Below are 8156 nucleotides of genomic sequence, written 5' to 3'. Positions count from 1 at the left end.
TCATTTGCAACTGCGACCTGGCCAAGATAAAGCATAGCAGTGTGAACAGACAACACAGAGTTACACATGGAGTAAACAATTAACAAGTCAATAACACAGTAGAAAACAAAGGGGGAGTCTATATACATTGTGTGCAAAAGGCATGAGGAGGTAGACAATAGTTACAATTTTGCAGATTAACACTGGAGTGATAAATGATCAGATGGTCATGTACAGGTAGAGATATTGGTGTGCAAAAGAGCAGAAAAGTAAATAAATAAAAACAGTATGGGGATGAGGTAGGTAAAAATGGGTGGGCTATTTACCAATACACTATGTACAGCTGCAGCGATCGGTTAGCTGCTCAGATAGCTGATGTTTGAAGTTGGTGAGGGAGATAAAAGTCTCCAACTTCAGCGATTTTTGCAATTCTTCCAGTCACAGGCAGCAGAGTACTGGGAAAAAATGAGGTGTTGGCTTTAGGGATGATCAGTGAGATACACCTGCTGGTATTATTTTTATCCTTATTATTATTATGTAGTAAGTAATTGAGCAGACACACCTAACCAGGTTGGGTACCTACAATAAATCACCTGAGGAAGGTGGATGACCCCTCCAGTCATCTAGATCCAGTAGGATGGGCTCCAGTCATCTAGATCCAGTAGGATGGGCTCCAGTCATCTAGATCCAGTAGGATGGGCTCCAGTCATCTAGATCCAGTAGGATGGGCTCCAGTCATCTAGATCCAGTAGGATGGGCTCCAGTCGTCTAGATCCAGTAGGATGGGCTCCAGTCATCTAGATCCAGTAGGATGGGCTCCAGTCATCTAGATCCAGTAGGATGGGCTCCAGTCATCTAGATCCAGTAGGATGGGCTCCAGTCATCTAGATCCAGCAGGATGGGCTCCAGTCATCTAGATCCAGCAGGATGGGCTCCAGTCATCTAGATCCAGTAGGATGGGCTCCAGTCATCTAGATCCAGTAGGATGGGCTCCAGTCATCTAGATCCAGTAGGATGGGCTCCAGTTATCTAGATCCAGTAGGATGGGCTCCAGTCATCTAGATCCAGTAGGATGGGCTCCAGTCATCTAGATCCAGTAGGATGGGCTCCAGTCATCTAGATCCAGTAGGATGGGCTCCAGTCATCTAGATCCAGTAGGATGGGCTTTAGCTGCATCCCTGTAAAGTGAAGAACAGAGAGACTCTCTAAGGGTGTTGTGTTTCCTACTCTAATTCCTAGACACATTGCTCCTTCCTAATTCCCTTCCTAGCCTCGTTCTGCAAACCCAATACCCTGCTCTCCGTTTCTCCATTTCCAGGTGACCCTATTGGCCTTTATCCTTCCGTCTAAACCTGTAGTGATGATGTATTTCTCCAATCGGTTTCATTCATTCCTTGACCTCTTGAAATTAAATTAGATGATTATCCCATTGGTTGGTTGGTTGGTTGGTTTTCCGGTCCGGTGTGCTCCCATGGGAGTTTGGGAATGGTTTGGGAATACTCTCTCTCTGTCTCTCTCTCTCTCGTTCCATATAAGTCACCTGGCCAAACTTCCTGTTGTTTTCTTCTTTCCCCTCTTCTCGTTTGTCTCGTAGCTCTCCAGCGGCTACTCGTGGACCCCACGAACCGTCGTCCGGAGAAGCTCCGTGATTCGCTCGAGAAGCTTGAGGTAACCGCCCCTAGGGTAGAGGCGCTGCTGGGAGTTTTCCCTTTCTGAAACGCCCGATTGATTAACAAATAGGGGCATCCTCTGTTTTCTTTCTCTCTCTGAATCCCTCGCTCCTCTCTCTCTCAACACCTCTCTTTCGCTCCCTGCTCTGTCATCGAGGGGGATATTTGAGGGGATCAGGCACCTAAAGGTTCCCCTCATCCCTCCTTCCTCCCCATTTTCTTTCTAGCATTACAGACGTATCTTTGTTTGCTTGGCCCTGGCTGGAGCCTGTTCCCCCCCCACCCCTCCACCATTGTCTGAAACTAGAAACATCGAGTCCTTCCCTCCCCTGCCATCTCCCAGCTGTGTTTGGAATATTCCTGGAATGACTGAGCCTTACTCACACACGCCGAGTGCACATGCACACAGACACACAGACACACACACACAGACACTCACTTTCTCGCTCACTCACCTGCATCCTCCTTCCCGGTCTCTCGTCTCTCTCCCTCCCCCTACTCACTGTGTTTCAGGAGCTGTTACAGACCAACTCAGTTGTTCACTCCAGATGGAAGAGCAAGCATTGCTGCCAGGTACACCCCCTTACACACTCCCCTCCCTCTCTCTCTCTCTCTCTCTCTCTCTCTCTCTCTCTCTCTCTCTCCCGCTCTCTCTCCCTCTCTCCCTGTCTCTCTCTCTCTCCCATCTCTCTCTCTCTCTCCCTGTTCCCTCCTCCCTCTCTCTCCCCTGTCTCTCTCTTTCTCTCTCTTCTCTCTCTCTTTCTCTCTCCTGTCTCTCTCCTGTCTCTCTCTCTTTCTCTCTCTCTCTTTCTCTCTCTCTCTTCTCTCTCTTGTCATCTCTCTCTCTGTCTCTCTCTCTCTTGACTGTCTCTCTCTCTCTTCTCTCTCTCTCTCTCTCTCTCCCCCTGTCTCTCTCTCTCTCTCTCCTCTGTCTCTCTCCCTGTCTCTCTCTCTTCTTCTCTCTCTCTCCTCCTCTCTCTGTGTCTCTCTCTCTCTCAATCTCCCTTCCCCAGATGGAAGAGCTCTCCCTCTCCCCCCTTTCTCTCCCTCTCTCCTCTCCCTCTCTCTCCCCCTCTCTCTCTCTCTCTCTCTCTCTCTCTCTCTTTCTCTCTCTCTCTCCCTGTCTCTCTCTCTCTCTCTCTCTCTCTCCCTGTCCTCTCTCTCTCTCTCTCTCTCTCTCTCTCTCTGTCTCTCCCTCTCTCTCTCTCTCTCTCTCCCAATCTCCCTCCATGGGTCCCGACTACTCTCCCTCTCCTCATTTTGTCAGGTCCCTGAGCACCTTCCTTTGCCTCTCAGTCTCAAATCATGTCTCTCTCTCTCCTCTCTCTCTCCTCCTCTCTTTCTCTCCTCTCTCCCTTCTCTCCTGTCTCTCTCTCTCCTTGGGTCTATAGCCCCCTCTAGACTTTTGTCAGGCCCTGAGCACCTTCCTTTGCCAGTCAGTCAGAAATCAAATACCCTTTCCAGACGCCCCTATAGCCTTTCCCTCCCTGGCCCCTAGAGCCTTTCCCTAGCTCCTAGACCCTTTCCCTAGCTCCTAGACCCTTTCCCTAGCCCCTAGACCCTTTCCCTAGCTCCTAGACCCTTTTCCTAGCCCCTAAACCTTTCCCTAGATTTATCACGTGTGCCCCTGTGTGTTTCCCTGCTCAAAGACCCTTTCTCTAGCTCATGCTGAGCAGTGGGGTACTTTCCCTGGCAGCTCCTAGACCCTGCTCCCTGGAGCTCCTGTGACCCTTTCCCTAGCCCCCTCATAGCCTTTCCCTGCTCACTAGACCCTTTCCCTAGCCCTAACACCACTCAAACACTAGCTCCAGCCCTAGAGCCTTTCCCTAGCTCAAAGACCCTTTCCCTAGCTCCTACACACACTTTCCCTAGCTCAAACTAGACCCTTTCCACAAGCTCACTCAAACCCTTTCCCAGCTCAAACCACTTTCCCAGCCCACAAAACCCTTTCCCTAGATTTAAACACAAACACACTCACACAACAAACACACACTGTGTGTGTGTGTGTGTGTGTGTGTGTGTGTGTCTCTACTCATGCTGAGCAGTGGGGTACTGGTGACCCTGGCCCGAAATGGACCCCAGCTGGACCTCAAACACACACACCAAACACTTGTGGGTCGTCTGCCCGCCAACACTGTCAGTGATGGTGAGTTACTGCACACACACACACACACTCACACACACAACTCACACACACTCAAACACAACAAACACACAAACACACACACTCAAACACACACACACACACACAAACACACACTCAAACACAGACACACACACACTCACACACAAACACACACTCACACACACAAACACACACACACACTCAAACACACACACACTCAAACACACACACAAACACACACACACACACACAAACACACACTCACACACACACACACTCAAACACACACACAACAAACACACCACACACTCACACAGACACAGAAACACACACTCACACAACAAACACACACTCACACACTCAAACACACACACAACAAACACACCACACACTCACACAACAGACACTCACACACAGGTGGTGCCACAGGTGAGTGATTCAGGTGCTTTATGTAGCTAATTGACCGTTAATCCTTCTGTGTGTACGTTCTGGATCTCCCTTAAGAGGAGTTGTTTTTCCACCATCTCAGGATTCTCCCGGGAATTCTGCTCCACTCCGGCCGGAACACGGAACGCCGTCCCAAACCTGCTGATTATGTGTCATAATGGATGTGTTCCAACTGGCTTCCTATTCCCTGTATAGTGCACTCATTTAGACCAGGGCCCATAGGGGAGATGGGCTTCTGTTTGGAACACAGGACAGGTCTTTTTTCCATCAATGATTTGTTCATAACGTTGACTCTGCTTCCGTCCCCTGTCTCCTGACACCTGATAAAGCCGCTCTGTACCTTGAACACACACCCTTATACACACACCCTTATACACACACACACACTTAGACATGCACACACACACTCACACATATGAAAACCTCCCACTGAGCTCCATTGAAAGCCTCAGAGGCAGTAATTACCAGAGTAATTGATGGTGGGTTCTGGGAAATGGCGCTGTGTGTGTGTGTGTGTGTGTGTGTGTGTGTGTGTGTGTGTGTGTGTGTGTGTGTGTGTGTGTAAGGGAGGAGTAGGAGGGGTACATCTGTCAGTGTTCAGTTATCCTGGCGGACAGACAAACAGACCTGTACTGTCTTACACTGACCGCTCCTCCTCCTCATTTAAGGGACATATGGTGATTGTGACAAACTGTCCCTTAGGCCCCTTCAGACAGGGACCCAGACAGGGACCCAGACAGGGACTCCAGACAGGGTCTCTCGACAGGGACCCAGAAAGGGACTCCAGACAGGGACCCAAACAGGGACTCCAGACAGGGACCCACACAGGGACTCCAGACAGGGACTCCAGACAGGGACCCAGACAGGGACCCAGACAGGGTCTCCAGACAGGGACCCAGACAGGGTCTCCAGACAGGGTCTCCAGACAGGGACTCCAGACAGGGACTCCAGACAGGGACCCAGACAGGGTCTCCAGACAGGGACCCAGACAGGGACTCCAGACAGGGACTCCAGACAGGGTCTCCAGACAGGGTCTCCAGACAGGGACTCCAGACAGGGTCTCCAGACAGGGACCCAGACAGGGACTCCAGACAGGGTCTCCAGACAGGGACCCAGACAGGGTCTCCAGACAGGGACCCAGACAGGGTCTCCAGACAGGGACCCAGACAGGGTCTCTCGACAGGGACCCAGAAAGGGACTCCAGACAGGGACCCAAACAGGGACTCCAGACAGGGACCCACACAGGGACTCCAGACAGGGACTCCAGACAGGGACCCAGACAGGGTCTCCAGACAGGGACCCAGGGACCCAGACAGGGACTCCAGACAGGGACTCCAGACAGGGTCTCCAGACAGGGACTCCAGACAGGGACCCAGACAGGGTCTCCAGACAGGGACCCAGACAGGGACTCCAGACAGGGTCTCCAGCCAGGGACTCCAGACAGGGACCCACACAGGGACTCCAGACAGGGACTCCAGACAGGGACCCAGACAGGGTCTCCAGACAGGGACCCAGGGACCCAGACAGGGACTCCAGACAGGGACTCCAGACAGGGTCTCCAGACAGGGACTCCAGACAGGGACCCAGACAGGGACCCAGACAGGGACTCCAGACAGGGTCTCCAGACAGAGTCTCCAGACAGGGACTCCAGACAGGGACAGACAGGGACCCAGACAGGGTCTCCAGACAGGGACCCAGGGACCCAGACAGGGACTCCAGACAGGGACTCCAGACAGGGACCCACACACACACAGCACCACCTTTCCATCCCTCTCCTCTCCATCCCTCTCCTCTCCGTCCCTCTCCTTTCCATCCCTCTCCTTTCCATCCCTCTCCTCTCCATCCCTCTCCTCTCCATCCCTCTCCTCTCCATCCCTCTCCTCTCCGTCCCTCTCCTTTCCATCCCTCTCCTCTCCATCCCTCTCCTTTCCATCCCTCACCTCTCCGTCCCTCTCCTCTCCATCCCTCTCCTCTCCATCCCTCTCCTTTCCATCCCTCACCTCTCCATCCCTCTCCTCTCCATCCCTCTCCTCTCCATCCCTCTCCTCTCCGTCCCTCTCCTCTCCATCCCTCTCCTCTCCATCCCTCTCCTCTCCATCCCTCTCCTTTCCATCCCTCTCCTCTCCATCCCTCTCCGTCCCTCTCCTCTCCATCCCTCTCCTCTCCATCCCTCACCTCTCCATCCCTCTCCTCTCCATCCCTCTCCTCTCCATCCCTCTCCTCTCCATCCCTCTCCTCTCCATCCCTCTCCTTTCCATCCCTCTCCTCTCCATCCCTCTCCTCTCCGTCCCTCTCCTCTCCATCCCTCTCCTCTCCATCCCTCACCTCTCCGTCCCTCTCCTCTCCATCCCTCTCCTCTCCATCCCTCTCCTCTCCGTCCCTCTCCTCTCCGTCCCTCTCCTCTCCGTCCCTCTCCTCTCCATCCCTCTCCTCTCCGTCCCTCTCCTTTCCGTCCCTCTCCTCTCCATCCCTCTCCTCTCCATCCCTCTCCTCTCCGTCCCTCTCCTCTCCGTCCCTCTCCTCTCCGTCCCTCTCCTCTCCATCCCTCTCCTCTCCATCCCTCTCCCTCTCCCATCCCTCTCCTCTCCATCCCTCTCCTCTCCATCCCTCTCCTCTCCGTCCCTCTCCTCTCCGTCCCTCTCCTCTCCATCCCTCTCCTCTCCGTCCCTCTCCTCTCTCCATCCCTCCTCTCCCCCTCTCCTCTCCATCCCTCTCCTCTCCATCCCTCTCCTCTCCATCCCTCTCCTCTCCATCCCTCTCCTCTCCATCCCTCTCCTCTCCATCCCTCTCCTCTCCATCCCTCTCCTCTCCATCCCTCTCCTCTCCATCCCTCTCCTCTCCATCCCTCTCCTCTCCATCCCTCTCCTCTCCATCCCTCTCCTCTCCATCCCTCTCCTCTCCATCCCTCTCCTCTCCATCCCTCTCCTCTCCATCCCTCTCCTCTCCATCCCTCTCCTCTCCATCCCTCTCCTCTCCATCCCTCTCCATCCCTCCCTCTCCATCCCTCTCCTCTCCATCCCTCTCCTCTCCATCCCTCTCCTCTCCATCCCTCTCCTCTCCATCCCTCTCCTCTCCATCCCTCTCCTCTCCATCCCTCTCCTCTCCATCCCTCTCCTCTCCATCCCTCTCCTCTCCATCCCTCTCCTCTCCATCCCTCTCCTCTCCATCCCTCTCCTCTCCATCCCTCTCCTCTCCATCCCTCTCCTTTCCATCCCTCTCCTCTCCATCCCTCTCCTCTCCTTCCCTCTCCTCTCCATCCCTCTCCTCTCCATCCCTCACCTCTCCGTCCCTCTCCTCTCCATCCCTCTCCTCTCCATCCCTCTCCTCTCCATCCCTCTCCTCTCCATCCCTCTCCTCTCCATCCCTCTCCTCTCCATCCCTCTCCTCTCCATCCCTCTCCTCTCCATCCCTCACCTCTCCATCCCTCTCCTCTCCATCCCTCTCCTCTCCTCCCTCTCCTCTCCATCCCTCTCCTCTCCATCCCTCTCCTCTCCATCCCTCACCTCTCCGTCCCTCTCCTCTCCTTCCCTCTCCTCTCCATCCCTCTCCTCTCCATCCTCTCCTCTCCATCCCTCTCCTCTCCATCCCTCTCCTCTCCATCCCTCTCCTCTCCCCTCCCTCTCCTCCCTCCATCCCCCTCACCTCTCCGTCCCTCTCCTCTCCATCCCTCTCCTCTCCATCCCTCTCCTCTCCATCCCTCTCCTCTCCATCCCTCTCCTCTCCATCCCTCTCCTCTCCATCCCTCTCCTCTCCATCCCTCTCCCCTCTCCTCTCCCCCTCTCCTCTCCATCCCTCTCCTCTCCATCCCTCTCCTTTCCATCCCTCTCCTCTCCATCCCTCTCCTCTCCATCCCTCTCCTCTCCATCCCTCTCCTCTCCATCCCTCTCCTCTCCATCCCTCTCCTCTCCATCCCTCTCTCCTCTCCATCCCTCTCC

At 54.3% G+C, this 8156-nt stretch overlaps 1 long non-coding RNA gene across 1 annotated transcript; it reads left to right on the top strand.

Moving 5' to 3' along the window:
* Window positions 1-1595: 1595 nt before the first annotated feature.
* On the top strand, window positions 1596-3334 carry LOC121843705. The gene is made up of 3 exons (XR_006081712.1): window positions 1596-1647; window positions 2163-2222; window positions 3312-3334. It is a non-coding gene; the product is annotated as an uncharacterized LOC121843705 (long non-coding RNA).
* The last annotated feature ends 4822 nt before the right edge of the window (window positions 3335-8156 follow it).

The sequence above is a fragment of the Oncorhynchus tshawytscha genome, unplaced genomic scaffold (genome assembly GCF_018296145.1).
Source record: "Oncorhynchus tshawytscha isolate Ot180627B unplaced genomic scaffold, Otsh_v2.0 Un_contig_3226_pilon_pilon, whole genome shotgun sequence".
NCBI classification, from domain to species: Eukaryota; Metazoa; Chordata; class Actinopteri; order Salmoniformes; family Salmonidae; genus Oncorhynchus; species Oncorhynchus tshawytscha.
This window is presented reverse-complemented; position numbering and strand designations above follow the sequence as displayed.